Raw genomic sequence first — 19,167 nt, forward strand, 5'->3', positions numbered from 1 at the left:
AATACCTACTCTGTCAGGTATCATACTAAGGACAGGACAATTTCAACTCAATCCTCATCACAGCCCTACAAGGTAGCTATTGTTATTCTCTCTCAATTACAGATTAAAAACTTGAATCCCAAAGAGGTTAAGTAACTTGCCCAAGGGCACGCAGTGGATCAGTGGCACACCCAGGATTCAAATGCAAGTTGTGAGGCTCAGCCTGAGCACCTCGCCAGGCGCCAGGTCACCCTCAGACAACTAGAGAGAACAGTGGCTGAAATTAAAGGCAACATGGGGAGCTTGACTTTGATCTGTATGACAACTGAGAGCCATTTAGGGCGTCTGAAATGGCAGTACGTGTAATGTAAATTGTGTTAACCTAACTAGTTATTGGCTGAGGCAGACAGGAAAACAAGTCTCTAGCTTTTTAGTTCAACATTCTTCACTATTCCATAACGCTGTGCTTGGAGATAGTATTTTATGGTTCAGTGCCACTTCTGAGACTCTTCTTAAATGATGAATTAAGAGCCTGGACTCTTGAAGAAGCAAGCAAGGGAGGTAACGCACGCTCTGCCATTTCATCTGCAGGGTGCTTCCTAGGTGAGGCCAAATTAGTTGACTCATCGACATAGTTGTTTTAAGGCTAATCTAGGACAATGCAAAACATATCTCTGTAGTTTGACTCTCAATGATGAAGCACAGTATGTAATTAGAAGCAGTTTCATTTGTCCATCCATTCAGTGCTGTTTTTTTACTGCCATGGGCTGTAACTGACCTAATATTTTGCTGCATGGTATAGTGCCTTTTATATATACATGCTGACGTCAGGCAGGACAGCATTAATGGAGGCAATATGTCTCAATGAAAACACCATTACATTATCAAAGTGAAAAATGGCTAGATCAGCAAATGGAGTATTAGGGATGGAAGCTGAGAAAAAGAATATTAACCTTGCTTTCAATTTTAGTCTCACATCTGTGACTTCCTTGTGTAGTTATTATAGAACCTTAAGATACATAATGGTTGAAGGACAGTTGGGGGCACACTATAATAGGCTACCTCAGAAAAATGGTAGGAGAAATTGGCAGCTTAATTTCGGGTTTTGTGGAAGTAATTTTAAATGGAATTTGTGCTAATCATTTTCCATAAATTTAGACATTTCACTTTGCGATGACTTTACACTTTCACTAAGTTACATAGAAAGTGATGGGAATAATAGAAACAATGAAAACCATGACGTCAAGCCCTGGTCTCAGAAATGCCCACCAAGCAGACGTGGAAACAGATGAATGCATTAATTTTTGATCATCTTGAACATTGAAGGTGGTTTAAAAGAGCAAAACAATAGTTCTAGAATTTGTATATGGGGTATATAAAGACATAACATGGGAGAAAAATCAAGCTTATTTTGGCAGAGGTGTGCAATCACTTGGGCCAGAACAAAGTCCTGAGCACTTAATCTTATAAATGATCTCTGGTGAGCTTTAGTGGACATACGAGATAGATAGAGATAGAGATAGAGATAGAGATAGAGATAGATAGAGATGAGATATAGATAGACATTGGTGAGTTTTCTAAAAAGTGGGTAATCATTAAGTAAACAACTCTTAAAATTATACTTCCAGCTGAGCACAGTGGCTCATGCCTATAATCTCAGCACTTTGGGAGGCTGAGGCCAGCAGATCGTTTGAGGTCAGGAATATGAGACCAGCATGGCCAACGGGGTGAAACCCTGTCTCTACTAAAAATACAAAAATTAGCCAGGCGTGGTGGCAGGCGCCTGTAATCCCAGCTACTCAGCAGGCTGAGGCAGGAGAATCGCTTGAACCCAGGAGGTGGAGGTTACAGTGAAGAGAGATGGCACCACTGCACTCCAGCCTGGGCGACAGAGCGAGACTTTGTCTCAAAAAAAATGTTTCCTGCATGTATGTATGTATGTCACACAAACTTCTTTTTCTCCAATAAAATGATGCACATGCCCCCTACGTTGACTCTCCATCTGCCTCCAACTGGCAGCAGGAATGGAGAAATCAAAGTAACCAATACTGGTTTGTCAATCAGACCAATGACCAGCACAGGGGCCTCCTTTTTTTCTTTCTTAAGCCTGTGTGTGTGTGGGGGGGGAGTATGTGTGTGTGTGTGTGTGTGTGTGTGTCTTTGTGGACGTGCAGAGTAAAAGAGAGCAGACAATATGCATCTGTATGCCACATGCCTTCTCTGCAGACTGTTCACACACACTGTCCTTATCTCTTGGATAAGCTAATGAGACTGTTCCCTGATTTCTAAGTTATAATTTCAAAGAGGCAGTGGTGGGAAAATTGATCTACAAGTATTAAAGGGCTTTGGGTTTTGGGACATTAGGGTGACACAAATACATTACATATTCTCCTCTAGACTAGAATCTTTTAAGTACTTATTTGGGTCTATTACAGACACTCATTTCTCTCTAGAAATCAGTCTATCCTGCTGACAAAGCTAGTGGAATATCAAAAGTTCTACCTGGATGGGCCCAAAGCATACATAAAGGGGAATATTAAGCATTCCTTTTTATTTGTAAGTGATGCTAATAACCAATGGTTGAAGAAGGGCATATCATATGGCCAGTGCATTTAAATTATTGCTATTTCCCAGTGCTTACTCTCCAAGTTTTTGATACACATTAAACCTTGGCTACTACATGGTCATTCCATGTTAGACTATATGTCAGATGTTTGGAAAAACATTATTATTCAATAGGCTGAGTTTTGGGAAGGAGTTAGTTTTACCTTCCAGAGCAAATTGCTTATAAGAAAAAGAGGCTATTTTTGGATTCTTTTTTATTCTATTAATGTCAGCTCTATTGAAATTCTTTGATTTTTTTACCCCGTTGCTTAGAAACATTTTATTAAGTGTTGTCAGTGCTTCTATCTGATCTGATTTAAAATGTTACTTTTATCTGTCACTGTAGAATGAGCTCTAAGTTATTAATAGGTATTAAAAATATTTTATTGACAGGAGAATGATATATCAGATTAAGCCAATATCTCTGGCTTATCTATTTTAAGGGCATTGGGTGGGGTTTGATTTGGTGAGGTTTGTGATGGGCAAAAACAGGAATGAAAGGATATTTCTAACATTCTTGACCTCTCGCTCTTAGAACCTAAGGGTAGATAGATTGGGAGGGATAAGGGCCCAAAACTCCTTTCTCAAATTAGCTCCAATCACCTGTCCTGAGTCCAATTGCCCATCACCATCTGCCTGAAATTCCACCATCAGAGACATTACTTTGATCTTGCTTAATAAGTTATCAGATTCAAAGTTAACTGGAGATTTGCTGAACAGCTGGATAAGCATGAGACCCAGAAGAAATGGGGTACAGGATAGGGAGTTTGTGAAAACAGAGGGATTAGGAATCGGGGGGTGGGTAGGAATAAAAGGAAAATGAAAAACTGACAAAGCCAAGGATAACCCATTTCACCTCCTCCTCTCCCTGCTGTCCACAGGTCTGGTCCTCAGGCTGTGAGTGATGTGCCTTAGGGGCAGGAGGAAAGTCAAGTCCTCCTGGGCCTTGGATGACTCCCTTGCAAGAAGACATTCTGTGAATACATTCTTGAGACTGGAAGCAGCAACCAGAATAACTAGATGATTACTATTCTCTTCATGTGGTCAAAGCATTTATAGTATTCGCTTAATAAAACTCATGAAATCTCTGAGATTGGCTCAATTGTACGATTTTCGCTGGCACTCTTGCATGTGCACACGCACATACATTTTAAATTTGGCCTGATTTTCACAAAGACCTACTTCATAACAAAGGGCTAATTGGGCCACTAATTCATGTTAAACCTGAACTGGGGAAACAACAAATGCTGTTTTAAAAGTACCACCCAACTCATACCTTCTAAATAATGAAGCACCTTTTGTTATTATAGCTATTCTTCAAATTAATACAGTTATATTACATCCACTAACAGAAATGAGTTCAGGTGGTTTAGGATTGTTACAACAGGCCATGAAGATTGTATCAAATCAAGTGAAATAAAACTTCCCAAAAGTGGTCACTCCAATTCTACACACACACTTCATATTTATGTAGTGATCCCCTTGTGCTCCGTGTTAGATAAAGGGCATCGTTATCATTATCAACTTGACTATTCTAACATTTTATGTAATACGAAATTCTCACCATTGCAGAATCTCTTATTCTGCTGGGTGATTGGCTTTAACGTTAAAGCGCTAAAATAACAGACAGTAGTAGCTATTACAATACCAATGTTTTTTATAATAGAAAGCATGTTCCTGTAACATGCACGGTATGTCAGGCTTCCTTAAAGCCTCAAGTTTCACACAGAAACTGACAATGCTTAGGAAAGGAAACTTCATTTAGGAGAGGATTTCCAACTAGAAGCTGCTAATACAGGCACAAGCTAGGAAGGAAATATTCAAATTGGTTATAATTTAATTATGTCAATATCCCTTCTAAAAACAAATAGGTCTTAGCCATGATTCAGGCAGCAAAAACTAATAATAACTTGGTGAGGAATTACTATTTTTGCCCACATGTATCTGGGTAGTTGAAGCAATCTGATTGTATGATTTGGCACGAGTCCAGTCTATGGTCTAAAATAGCTACATGGGAAAATATTGGAAGTGTATTTTAGCCTCTGAAAGATTTAAACCTGGTGAATCAGTACATTTCTCCCCTGATATTTGACGTTTATACGTCACTGGAAAGCAAACACACAAAGACACAAACAAATGAAGCATGTTTCCCAGCATTTTATATTAACGGCCACCATCAAGTTTGACATTTTATACCTCTAATATTCTGGGGAGCTCATGAAGTTTGATGGTTGTATTTGCTCACTGATCCTTAAGACAGATATTTTTGAGATGTATGAGGTAATGGCAAGGTGCTATTTCCAGACAAAAGATGGGCCATCTAAGTGGGAAGCTATTCACAAATAATGAATCTGTAGATAGGTGAGATTTAAACACCTGAGTCTCCCTGTAAAATGTTGCTTTTTTTTTTGTTGAGACAGAGTCTGGCTCTGTCACCCAGGCTAGAATGCAGTGGTGCACTCTCGGCTCACTGCAAGCTCTGCTTCCTGGGCTCTAGTGATCCTCCCAGCTCAGCCTCCTGAGTAGCTGGGACCACAGGTGCATGCCACCATACCTGACTAATTTTTGTATTTTTTTGTAGAGACAGGGTTTTCCCATGTTGCCTAGGCTGGCCTCAAACTCCTGAGCTCAAGCAATCTGCCTGCCTCGGCCTCCCAAAATGCTGGGATTACAGGTGTGAGCCACCATGCCTGGCCAAATGTTGCTTTGCATATGGAAAACTCTTAAATTTTAGATTTCATGAATGGTCAAAATAGGCAGCAGCATCTACTCTTAGTTTCCTTTTTTTTCCCTGTTGTTTGAACTGACTTGCCCATGTGTGTGCCCTTAGACTTAGCAGTCTGAAAAATTGTCCTTTGACAGCCCTAGTAAGGCTTATGTAGTCTGATATACTGAAGATGGATGGAGGTTTCAAATTTAGAGGGACTTCCAGAATTTTTTTTCTCTCCAGCAGTAACTGAAACAGTCAAAATGCTGGATCAGAGAAAAGGGACAACACACACACACACACACCTCACACTTTTCATAGACCCAAGATTCTATGGTTACAAAAACCATGAACTGATTTCAGGGATGACAATGGAAGCCGAAATGCTTTGGATTTGATAACTCAAGTCTTTTCAAGAGCACAGTGGAAAGTCAGTGAAATGTTATAAATACTCCATGTAGCAGAAGTGTTACCATATAAGGAAATGCCATTATTTACTAAACTCTCTCTATGCTATTATTTATTAAATACTGTCTTTCCGTGTTAAAACAAGTAAGACTCAATGGACTTTTGGGCTTTGATGGTTTCATTGTGATCTGTGTCCATTCAAACATCAAAGAGTTTTGGAGATATGAGTGCAAATCCAATCAGACACAAAACCCACTGCCTATTTCTTTCATGTGTCTAGCCAAAATTTATTTACAGTGAGCTAATATTAATCGTGATACTGAGGATGCATAGATGCTCAAGGTCCATCTCTTATCTTCATAGATGCACAAGCATGAAGGGCAGCAGATTTGTGAACAGATACAATATGCTAACTGCAGCCCCAGAGATATTCAAAGGAGAGGCACCAACTCATATAGGACAGAAGGGAAGGATTTCAGAGAGGTGATCCAGAATGAGTAGGAATTAGCCAGGAATTTGTAAGGGGAGGTTGGAAAAGAAAGCGGGGAAGAAAGGTATTGCAAATGGAGGGATTCCCCTGAGCAAAGACACAGAGGGAGGAAGCACAAGAGTATTTGAGCTGTCTGTTGTTCCTGAAGCAAAACAAAACAAAACAAAACAAAACAAAACAAAAAAACAACCCAGAGATAAGGAGTGGAAAGCTTATGGCTGGAGCAAGAGAGATGTGACTAGAAAGACTGAGATAAGGATAGCGAAGGAGGTGAGCAGGTGGCAGGTTCTCCAGAGCATTGTATGGCTGGCCAAGTAAGGAGAGTTTCAAGTAGAGGGCAAACATGGCAGATTAGCTGACTTGGATGAGATTATACACAGGGAAGTAAGAGAAGATGAAGGATGAAGATGGGAAACAGTAGTAGCAATAGAATGAGGGGGCTGAGTTTAGCAATATGTAGAAGGTGTGCAGTTGGCCCTGATGCCAGGGCTTGCCTTCTAGGAATGAAGAGATTGGCTGTGATCCATAGCTTCTAGTTCATTTGCATATATCATCTTTTATTGAATTTCCTGGCAGGATAATTCTTCAGGTGAGGCTGGTGTTTTAGCCAATCAGAATTATTATCCATAGCTTCTAGTTCATTTGCATATATCATCTTTTATTGAATTTTCTGGCAGGATAATTCTTCAGGTGAGGCTGGTGTTTTTGCCAGTCAGAATTATTAGAGGCAAGTGAAAGAACTCTGTATAATTTAATCAGAGAAAGGGTTCTTAAAGGATATTGAGTAGTTCACAGAGTTTCTAAGGATGGCACATGGTTTAATAAAGACACTTGTAGTGATTTTACTTTATTTTATTTATTTATTTATTTATTTATTTATTTTTGAGACAGAGTCTCGCTCTGTCACCCAGGCTGGAGTGCAGTGGCGCAATCTCGGCTCACCTCCCGGGTTCACGCCATTCTCCTGTCTCAGCCTCCTGAGTAGCTGGAACTATAGGCGCCCGCCACCAAGGCCCGCTAATTTTTTGTATCTTTAGTAGAGATGGGGTTTCACTGTGTTAGCCAGGATGGTCTTGATCTTCTGACCTTGTGATCTGCCCGCCTCGGCCTCCCAAAGTGCTGGGATTACAGGCGTGAGCCAACGCGCCTGGTCCCCTCTTTCATTGTTTATGTCATTGTTTATGTCAGTAATTTATGTCTTCTCTCTCTTTCTTGTTAAAGAATCAGTGTTTGATTTAATTTATTTTCTCTATTTTTCTGATTTCAATTTCATTGATTTCTGCTCTAAACTTTTAAAAAATTTTTATTTATTTATTTTTTGAGACATAGTCTCACTCTGTAGCCCAAGCTGGAGTGCAGTGGCGTGATCTTGGCTCACGGCAACCTCTGCTCCCGGGAGTCAAGCGATTCTTATGCCTCAGCCTCCTAAGTAGCGGCGACTACAGGAGGGTACCACCACGTCTGGCCAATTTTTTGTATTTTAGTAGAGACAGGGTTTCATCATGTTGCCCAGGGTGGTCTCGAACTCCTAAGCTCAGGTGATCCGCCCACCTTGGCCTCCCAAAGTGCTGGGATTACAGGTGTGAGCCACCGTACCCAGCTTAACTTTATTATTTCTTCCCTTCCGCTTGCTTTATTTTTGCTTTTTTCTAGTTTATTTAGGTGGATTACTCCATTTTGGAGACCAAATAACCATAATACCAAATCCTGACTAAAATAGCACACACAAATTTAAAAAAGAAAAAAAAAACAAAAGCAGACAAATCTATAGGTGTAAAACTTACAAATAAAATATTTTATTAAAAATAATCACATAAATAGTTAATAAGGCACTTTTACTTCTATGGGATAAACTTTTTTTTAGCTTCCACATATGAGTGAGAGTTTAACTTTCTGTTCCTGGCTTATTTCATATAACATAATGTCCCCCAGTTCCATCCATGTTGCCATAAATGACAGGATTTAATTCTTTTTATGGCTGAATAGTACTCCATTGAGTATATTCACCACATTTTCTCTATCTATACATCTGTTGTTGTTGAATACCTAGGTTGATTTCATTTCTTGACTATTGTGAACAGTGTTACAATAAACATTGGGAGGCAGATGTCTCTTCCATATACCGATTTCATTTTTTGGATAAATGTCCAGTAGTGGGATTGCTGGATCATATGGTAGTTCTATTTGTAGTTTTTTGAGGAACTTCCATACTGTTCTCCATAGTGGTTGTACTATGTATGAGTGTACATTTCCACTTACAGTATATAAAATTCCCTTTTCTCTACATCTTCACCAGCATCTGTTTTTTTTTACCTTTTTTATAATAGCCATACTAACTGGAATGAGATGATACCTTATTGTGGTTTTGATTTGCATTTCCTTGACGATTATTGATGCTGAGCACTTTCATATATTTCTTTGCCTTATGTATATCTTCTTTTGAGAAATGTCTGTTCAGATCATTTGCTCATTTTTAAATTGGATTGTTTTTTGCTGTTGAGATGTTTGAGTTCCTCGTACATTCTGGATGTGAATCCTCCATTGGATGAGTAGTTTGCAAATATTCTGTCCCATTCCATAGGTTGTCTGTTCACTCTGTTGATTCTTTCCTTGGCTATATGGAAACATTTTAGTTTCATATACTCCCATTTGTTTATTGTTGCTTTTGTTGTTAGTGCCTTTGAGGTCTTATTCATAAAATTCTTTCGCAGACCAATGTTCTGAAGCATTTCCCTTATGTTTTCTTTTAGTAGTTTTATAGTCTTCGGTCTTACAGTTAGGTTTAGATTCATTTTGAGTTAATTTTTGTATAGGGCAAGAGGTAGGGGTCTAGTTTTGTTCTTTTGAGTATGACCATCCAGTTTGCCCAGCATCATTTACTGAAGAGGGTGTCCTTTCCCCAATGATTGTTCTTGGCATCTCTGTCAAAAATCAGTTGGCTGCAGATATGTAGGTTAATTTCTGGGTTCTCTATTCTGTTCCATTGGTCTATGTGTTTGTGTTTATTCCAGTAACATGCTGTTTTGGTTACTACAGCTTTATGGTATATTTTGAGGTGTGCTAATGTGATACCTCCAACTTTGTTCTTTTCCCTCAGGATTTCTTGGCTCTGTCTTTTGTAATTCCACAGAGATTTTAGGATTGTTTTTCCTATTTCTGTAAAGAATGTCATTGGTATTTTGATAGGCATTGTGACAGTTTCGGAAAATAGATTATAGCAGATATGATGCTATGTGACTTCCCAGGTTAGGTCACTTGCTCTCAGAGCCCTGAGTCACCACGTACGAGGTCCAGCTTCCCCCCAGTTTTGCACAGAGACAATAAGGAGAAGGCCTATGATTACAGATGGAAAGAAATGTTCAGTGAGTTTCTCATTGTTTGAGTCATCCCAGCCCAGCCCCAGACATGTGAAGTCTCCAGATGACTCTAATACCCAGACATTAGAGTCACCTCTAGACATTTTAGAGTTTCATCCAAGGAGCCAGCTATTATGAAACAAGTCATCCTTACCGTGTTTTGTCCAAATTCCTGTCCCACAGAATCTGTGAGTATAAGGAAGGGTTGTTGTGCAGCAATAGATAACCAGAACAACACACAGCCTCAGTGGCTGCATATACAACCTGCAGCTTGTACCACCATCATCACATATGCCAGCATGGATGGCAGTCTCTGTCACTGCTGGCCCTGGAGCAGTGGAGTGCTACCACTGATCCACCTCAAAAGGATGGATGCTGCATGGCTCCTGCTGTCCTATTCAATCTCTAAGGAGGTTATCATCTTATTTGTGGAGCCGTATCTTAGTTACAAGGGAAGCTCGTAGAGTATTAAGTTTTTCAGCTTCTAGAGTGAGAGGCAGGCTCTGTCTCATGGGGTGGGAGATTCCTCAAAGACAGTAGAGGAGTTTAGATCCTGAGCTGCCTGAAAGAATATCTGCCCCAGGGTGCATTGCCAAAGTGTGAAAAAGAGTGGAGTAAACTACTCCTGGTCAGACTCTGCAGAGAACACAGGCCGAAGACGCTGTGGTACAAAGCATCTAGGCTCCAAGAAGGAGGTGCTATCCCCTACTGGAGCCAGCTGAATGAAGGCAAGTCTTTAGGGTTGTTAACCCCTGCAATTTCATTTTAATCCTTGGACTTTAAGGTAGTACTTAAGTTTCCCATCTCGCAGATTTCCTAGATCATGTATTCACATGCTCAAAAGCCTCCAGAGGCTTCCCATCTCAAATTAGAGCCACAGTTCTTAATATTGCTGATGAGATCCTGTAAGTGCTGCCTCGACAACCCTGCCTTCGCTCCTTTGGCTCCCAACTCACTAACTATACTGGACCCTTGCTGTTCCTAGAGAAACCCAAGCACTGTCCCTCTAGGGATTTTACACTTGTTCTTATTGAGGCCTTCATACAAAGACCCCTACATATGAAACAGAGACTTGGCCTCACCTGCCATACTTCCTTTTCTCTTTACCCTGCACTATTTTTCACCTTAGCACTTACTACCATCCAATATAATACAGACTTGTGTATTTCCTTATTGCCTGTTTTCTCCCCCTAGAATTTTAGCTACATGGGGGAAGGAAATTTCTTTTGTTAGAGGCCATATCTCCAGTGCCCAGAACAGAGCCTGCCTGGTGTGTTGCAGGCCCTTAGTCAATATTTGTTGAATGAATTAAAGAATTGTTAGATTTGATGCCCTTGTTCTGATGCAACTTTTTATTGTTGTAAAATAATTTTGAACTGCAGCCAATGAAGAGAAGATTTCTGAATGGATGCAAGTGTGTCTGTAATAATACACATCAAAACCACAATGAGATACCATCTCACACCCGTTAGAATTGCAATCATTAAAAAGTCAGGAAACAACAGGTGCTGGAGAGGATGTGGAGAAATAGGAACACTTTTACACTGTTGGTGGGACTGTAAACTAGTTCAACCATTGTGGAAGTCAGTGTGGCGATTCCTCAGGGATCTAGAACTAGAAATACCATTTGACCCAGCCATCCCATTACTGGGTATATACCCAAAGGACTATAAATCATGCTGCTATAAAGACACATGCACACGTATGTTTATTGCAGCACTATTCACAATAGCAAAGACTTGGAACCAACCCAAATGTCCAACAATGATAGAATGGATTAAGAAAATGTGGCACATATACACCATGGCATACTATGCAGCCATAAAAAATGATGGGTTCATGTCCTTTGTAGGGACATGGATGAAATTGGAAATCATCATTCTCAGTAAACTATCGCAAGGACAAAAAACCAAAGACCGCATGTTCTCACTCATAGATGGGAATTGAACAATGTGAACACATGGACACAGGAAGGGGAACATCACACTCTGGGGACTGTTGTGGGGTGGGGGGCGTGGGGAGGGATAGCATTAGGCGATATACCTCATGCTAAATGGCAAGTTAATGGGTGCAGCACACCAGCATGGCACATGTATACATATGTAACTAACCTGCACATTGTGCACACGTACCCTAAAACTTACAGTATAATAATGATAAAAAAGAAAAATAAATAAATAAATAAATAAAAACAGAAAAAAAAATTTTAGTAATAATTTCTAAACAAGTGTATGTGTGTTGTGTGTGTATGTATGGAGGGGGAAGAGACACACACACAACATATTATGTATATAATAACTTTATACACCACTGTACTGATTTATTTTGTTCACATTACTTATTTCTTTCTAGAGTTATCTTACTCAATTGGTTATGTGTTTACTGGCAGTGCTGACAGGATCATAAGCTCCGTAAGGGTAGGGACTTTGCTTTGTTCATTCCTGCATCTCCAGAAACCAGAATAGTACCTCATATATACATTAGAAGGTGATCAATAACATTTGTTGAATGAATGATCACTTTAATCACCCTCATCATCACCACCATTATTTGCCATAGTAGGATATTTTGATTTTGGTATACCAATAAATAATTCCTACTGATTTGCAAGAACATGAATGGAAGAGAATGGAGAATGGTACAGCCAACAAATAGACCAAGGTGTCCTTGACTGCCTGGCTGTGGTAGTGCTCGTATATGGTAGTGCTCGTATATGGTAGTGAGTTGGGAATCCAGGAAAGGGTGGTCTATGAGCTCTCTGGTCAAGGACAGGTGGTTATTCAGTTGGATTTGGATACTTTCACATGAATTTTTCGAGGCTTTCATATTACCTAGTGACAGCAAATACATGAATCAATCAAACAGGCATGCCAAAAATCCCTGGGCGCTTTGACATGAAGATGCCAACAGTTCAGCTGCATACATAGTATTTATCTTACCCAAACCTTATACATGTATCAGCCATCCTTAACTGAATAAAAAAAGTCTTAGAGGCATGGCAAATGAAAATGAAAACTGGATTCATGGGTAGATACTTCATGAATGAGAAATGTACAAATTTAAACAAACGTGAGATGGTCTAATTTATTGGGATGCTTTTATTAAGCAAGTATAAATGGAACATCACAGAAGACAAGGCCGGTAGTTCTTCAGGCTGTAGAAGCTGCATTTCTGTTCTAAACCACACCATCACTATCATTAGTCATTCATGATAGAAATCAATGATTCCACTTTCTGACGGCATTTGTTCACAGTTCCCAGGAACTGCCTTCTCACTTCCCTCAAGAGGGCTTTTAGAACTTTAAGCTTTTTCCCTCGGCCTGTTTATTGTGCACTGTTCATTTGCAGAGTGGCTGCAGTATCCTGTGCCAGTTTGGCAGCATAAGGAGGGTTTGCTCTCACATTCTCCCAAGAATAAGTGTTAGCTCTCTGGTGACTTAGAATTCCCTTCCAAATGACGACTGTGGCTGGAGAGCCCAGGAACTTTGTGCCAATCAGTCCTCGTTTCTATAGCTATGAAAGTCCCTTGAAACAGTGACAGAAAATAAGAGCAGATTGTTCTCAATTTCTGAATTCATTGATATGAAATGCTAAAAAAAAATGCACCGCTAAATTCACTCTTAAGGTGATCGGTTTCTCTTTTGGTGCACTCCTGTGCTCATGCTCTTTTTCTCTTTCTTGCCTACTGTTGGGATTGTAGAAATATCACTGGTTGCTCCCCAAATGCCATTCATCCCTCCTGTCCCCCTTCCTCATGTAGCCCCTCATATAACCTCTTTTTTTTCTTTTTTTATTTGAGACAGAGTGTCGCTCTGTTGCCCAGCCTGGAGTGCAGTGGCGCGATCTTGGCTCACTGCAAGCTCCACCTCCCGGGTTCACACCATTTTCCTGCCTCAGCCTCCCGGGTAGCTGGGACAACAGGCACCTGCCACCGTGCCCTGCTAATTTTTTTTTTTTTTGTATTTTTAGTAGAGACGGGGTTTCACTGTGTTAGCCAGGATGGTCTCGTATCTCCTGACCTCGTGATCCACCCACCTCGGCCTCCCAAAGTGCTGGGATTACAGGTGTGAGCCACCGCGCCTGGTCCCTCTTTTTTTTAACTTTTTTGGCAGGGTCTTGTTCTGTCTCTTGGCTCCCTACAGCCTCGACCTCCCGGGCTCAAGCGATCCTCCCATTTCAGCTGCCAAGTAGCTGGGACTACAGGCGCGTGCCACCATGCCCAGCTAAGTTTTGTGTTTTCTGTAGAGATGGGGGTCTTGCTATGTTGCTCCGGCTGGTCTCAAACTCCTGGCCTCAAGAGATCTACCTGCCTCCCAAAGTGCTGGGATTACAGGAGTGAGCCAGAGCACTCAGCCTGCCCCTTTTAGTAGCTATTGATTTCAGGAAAGATTGGCGCTAACCACAGGGTGTTTACTATGATTGGTGTAAGCCAGTGACTGACCTAGGGATGAGCATTTCACTCAGTGCTCATCAGTGAGATGGGAGGAGAAGTCTGCCTGGCACACTTACGAGAAAAATTTCCCTTCCTTAAAACAAAATGAGACAAACAAACAAACAAGAAGAAGCAAAACTAGTCCTTTTGTGTTTTCATTTCCAAATGGCAGGTGTGATCAGATAACACCTGTAGGTGCTTTTACCATCTGGACACCACGACGGAACCTAGTTGAAAGACCAAGGAGAAAGTGAGACTGTGAAGGCTGGAGAAAACCTTGGTACTTAATTGTGCTGATGAGTTTGCCAATCTGGAAACCTCTTTACCTCCAGAGTTCTTGTTATGTGAAATTAAAAGAAAAAAATCCTAATATTGTTTAAGTCATTTGAGTTGGGTTTTCTCCTACTGACAGCCAAGCTCAAAGCATCCTAAACCATTTCATTTCTCCTTGTTTGCTCAACCTGTCTTTCTAATTCCCCTCTCTTCACTGGTTTGGGGACTTCTGAACAACAATGAGACTTTCTAGTAATTACTATGTCAAGTTATCAAGATGTTGAGCTCCATTTCCAACAGAAGACTAATTATTGAGTCTATTTTTAAGTGCTAGAAAACTCAGTGTTTTTGCATTGTATTTTCACTATACAAAATGCCATTGCATATTTTTCTATTTCAGCAGGCTTTGAAAGTCCTGCCATGTGAAGAAATCCAAGGACAAGAAGATATTTAATAATCCCAAATGTACTGGGAGAAAGAAAACATTTCTGTCAAATCCCATGTTTATATATACATCTATGTCACTCTTAAGTAGCTAAAATGGATTTTTTTAAATCACAGGAATAACTTATAATTGTTCCAAACATTCTCTTTCCTTTATGTTCTCCTTCCTATTTCTGCTATTGGTGCTATCATTCTCTTAGTCATCCACACTTAAAATCTCTGATATATTTTTCGCTCCTCCCTCTCTCTCTTTTTTATTTTTATTTTTGAGATGGAGTCTTGCTCTGTTGCCCAGGCTGGAGTGCAATGGCGTGATCTCAGCTCACTGTAACCTCCTCCTCCTGGGTTCAAGTGATTCTCCTGCCTCAGCCTCCTTAGTAGCTGGGATTACAGGTGCACACCACCATGACCAGCTAATTTTTGTATTTTTAGTAGAAACAGGGTTTCACCATGCTGGTCAGGCTGGTCTTGAACTCCTGACCTTGTGATCCACCCACCTCGTTCTCCCAAAGTGCTTGGGTTACAGGCGTGAGCCACCGTACGTGGCTGGCTCCTCCCTCTCTCTTGCGCCGGAAACCATCTGTTGCAGGGTCCCTGATGATGCCATCTTAGAAATCTCTCTTACAACCCTTCCTTGTGAACCACCCTCGCTGCCGCTAACCTAGGTCAGACCTCATCAGCAGCCTCCTGAACTGCCCTCTTGCCTCCACTTTTTCTCCATTCATCGTTCTAAAGCTGGGGTTTGCCAGGCCCACTCACTTCTTAGTGAGTCCAACTGTCCGAGTGGTAGGGCCAGAGCTTGCACATGGTCATTCGAGGTCCCTGAGCCAGCTCCAGCTGATGATGCCCAGCCTTCTTCCTCATGCCACCTGCATCACATTCCAGAGTCTAGTCAAGTGCAGCCTTGCCCTTATGACCGTGCCCTCTTATTTGACATTGAGTCTCTTTCTTGGAAAGTCTTTCTTCCTTACATTTATCTGTTCAAATCTTATCTACCATTCACAGATTATCTGAAATTATCTTTTTCTTCACAAGGTTCTCCTGATTCCTCCCAGTCAGAAGTATGCTATGCCCTCCCTTGAATTTCACTAAGATTTTATCTCTTTATCAATGAAGGCATTTATTACTGGTATTTACTACTTTCTTCTATTTATAATAGTGATTTACTGCATATCTGATGCAGTCTCCAAAAAGGTGAAGTCCTTCAGGACAGGAACCATTTTTGTTCACTTTTGTGTTATCTTGGGAGCTTGTTATTTCCTTGACAATTGCAACCCCAATAAAGAAAATTGAATTACTGCAAAGTGACTGGCTTTCTGCTTCTTCTGTGTGTCCAAACCTTATCAGCTGATTAATTAAAACGTAAAAAAAGAAAAAAAGGAAAATTATTTGATTCAGCTGATCAGTCATGAGGGAGACTTCTTTAAGGAGTGATGAATTTAGAGTTATGTCAGATACAAAACAGGATATCTTAGTTTTCTGTTTCAGAGATAATCTTAATCAGAAAGACACTTTAATAACATAAGCGCTTCAGGATTATTCACCAAATTTATAAGCATTTTTTGGCTTTCATCTGAAGATTATTACTTGAACTTTACAAAAGGTTGATTGCTTTGCTTTGCTGAGAAACATCACTTTCTGATGAGTCAGGATGTACCAATATCAAGATGAGGGATATTTTTATAAAAACAAATGTCTATTTTTTTCCTGGCCAACTTTTCTACTCATCAGAATGAGTGCACTGCTCCTCACTTGTAGGAGTCCTGATGAGACACGCAATTACCTCGTTACCAAATAACATAAAGAAGATCCTGTGGAATTTCGGGAATCCCTACTCAGCTGGTCTGCAGAAAATCAACACAGCACACAGGCGCGCATGGGGGAATTATGAGAAATATCTGGAATCACTGTCCACATTTTCTTATCCTTACACATTTTTCCAGCTATTTATCTTAAATTTAATACACAGTATGAAGTAGAAATAGACCCAGGGTTATTAGATCAGAGAAACTGATCAGGGTAAATACGCCCTATTCATTTCTATGAACTGATTGCTTACTGGGTAAGAAGAGAATGCAACTCCATACCACAATAGGATTTGTTCCCATTCAGTTTAAGAACAGATTACAAAGTAAGCACTTTTATAATTGGTGAAATTAAATTCCTGAGTATTTAGTAAGAACAAGGAAGATTTTATTTACGCAATATTCTCATAAAAGTAAAAAACAACTGAGCCCACCTTCCATCCATATCTGGATCTAACATTTCCTTCAACAGGTGGTGATAAAGAGGCCACAAGGCACTCAGAGAAGCACAGCAAATAAGTAGAAAGAAGTGATTTACACAGAGAGTTCAAAAGGATTTCTACCATTTAGTTAAATAACACCTAGAGTCCAGACTCTTGTGACCCTGCAAATGCTGGGAAAGAGGATTTACAGTGAGGTTGGGTGGGGCTAATGTTACATAAGAAAGCAGCCACTGAACCACGCACACTGCCAGATGCCAGGTCAGCCAGGAGCTCAGGGATCCAAGGCCCTTCTTAGACTCCTGGAGCAGCGATTATAGAGTTCAGCCATTTAGGGGAGTGTGACAGAGTGGTGGCAGATGGCCTCTAGCAGAAATAAGTTTTGAATCTGGCTCTGAATCCCACCCTCATTACTGCCTCTAGAATGTCATTAAACTTGAGGAGAGGAGAGGAGTGTCAGAACCAAGACAAAGAACTGTCTTTGGTTGAGAGGGCGTTTCTGTCCACATGCTGTGCCATGCAGGACGTGAGAGGGGACACGGAGATTTCATGTGTGTCATAGGCTGATGTGGTTCTGCCATTGTAAGATCAGCCCTCTTGATATAGTGACTGTTTCTGAGAATAATCATAATGAATCATAAACCTGTTAGCACTTCTTTCTCCTCCTTACCTGCCTCTGGCTGCCAGCAAAGTGCTGGGTTGAAAGTGTGTGAAGTGTGTGCACGTGCACAGATGAACACGTGCAGGTGCGGTGGGAAGGGGGCACATGGGTGTGTAAGCAGTCTGTCGCATAGGGAAGCAGTTCAGGGCCCAATAGCTTGAGGCCTCTGAGATGAGTTTACTTGTCCTGAAGAACAAGGGTGAACAAAGGCAGTGTTCTCATGGTGGTGACAGCAGCGGGGTGCAGGTCAGTGGAGGCTCAGAAAGGGGAAAGTTAAAATGAGCTGTGAGGTCCAGCGATAGGACAATAAGGAGTCAGGTGAGTGGAGATAAATTAGGCCTGATCACCTTGAAGTTTGGGAAGAGAGGTGGAATTAAGGAGATACACAGGCTTATCCTTCAAAGCCCCCTATAAAACATGTGGAAAAATTAACTCACAGCATTGAAAACGGATGTTTGGACATTTTTTATGTGTGTTAGGGGGTGCATATGGTGATGAAGAATGTCTGGAGGTGACCAGAGATAACTGTGGCAGAAATATGAGAACAAGTAAAAGCCAATATTTCCTGGAGGATATCAGCAATTTCCTGTGTAAATTTAAGCACTGGCCTATCTGTGAGCATCTGGCTGATTTTAAGACAGAAGGAAAACAAAGGAATTCATTACCCCCTGGAGGCTGAGGACAAAGCCAGAGATCTGGTCCAGCCTTTCCCCATAAGAAGACCAAGACAGAGAGGCATACGAAGACCAGGAACATGGTTCTCCAGTTCCATCCATGTTATGTTAAGTGAAATAATCCAGGAACAGAACGGTAAACAGCACATGTTCTCACTCACATGTGGAAGCTAAAAGAGCTGACCTCATAGAAGTAAAAAGTGCTACAGAGGAGACTAGAGGCTGGGAAGAGGAAGGGAGGGAAGAGGAAGGAGGTAAGGGAGAGATAGGGATATATTTGATAAAAGGATACTAAATTACAGCTAAATGGGAGGAATAAGTTCCAGTGTTCCATACCATTGTAGGATGACTAAAGTTAACAATTATATATTACATATTTTCAAATAGCTGGAAGGAGGATATTGAATGTTCTCAACACAAAGAAATGATAAATGGCCAGGCGCAGTGGCTCACGCCTGTGATCCCAGCAATTTGGGAGGCTGAGGTGGGTGGATCACCTCAGGTCAGGAGTTTGAGACCAGCCTGGCCAACATGGCGAAACCCCGTCTGTATTAAAAATACAAAAATTAGTGGGGTGCAGTGGTGGGTGCCTGTAATCCCAGCTACTCGGAAGGCTGAGGCAGGAGAATCGCTTGAACCTGGAGGGTGGAGGTTGCAGTGAGCCGAGATCGCACCACTGCACTCCAGCCTGGGCAAAAGAGTGAGACTCCATCTCCAAAAAAAAAAAAAAAAAAAAAAAAAATGATAAATGTTTGAGACAGTGGGTATGCTAGTTACCTTGATCTGATCACTGCACATTATATGTACTAAAACATCACTATGGTACTCCATGAATATGTGCAATTATTATCTGACAATAAAAAAAGACAAGGAGAAACTGGACTTCTCTGAGGA

General features: G+C 40.9%; 1 long non-coding RNA gene across 1 annotated transcript in view; it reads right to left on the bottom strand.

The window, feature by feature from the left end:
* LOC129035013 (uncharacterized) overlaps positions 1-17,019 on the bottom strand; it is a 57,791-nt gene extending 40,772 nt beyond the window's left edge. Inside the window, exon 1 of the long non-coding RNA XR_008502070.1 lies at positions 16,933-17,019. This is a non-coding gene — a long non-coding RNA (uncharacterized LOC129035013). The remainder of the gene's footprint in view (positions 1-16,932) is intronic.
* Between the last annotated feature and the right edge of the window lie 2,148 nt (positions 17,020-19,167).

Source organism: Pongo pygmaeus, chromosome 3 (assembly GCF_028885625.2).
Source record: "Pongo pygmaeus isolate AG05252 chromosome 3, NHGRI_mPonPyg2-v2.0_pri, whole genome shotgun sequence".
Lineage (NCBI taxonomy): Eukaryota > Metazoa > Chordata > Mammalia > Primates > Hominidae > Pongo > Pongo pygmaeus.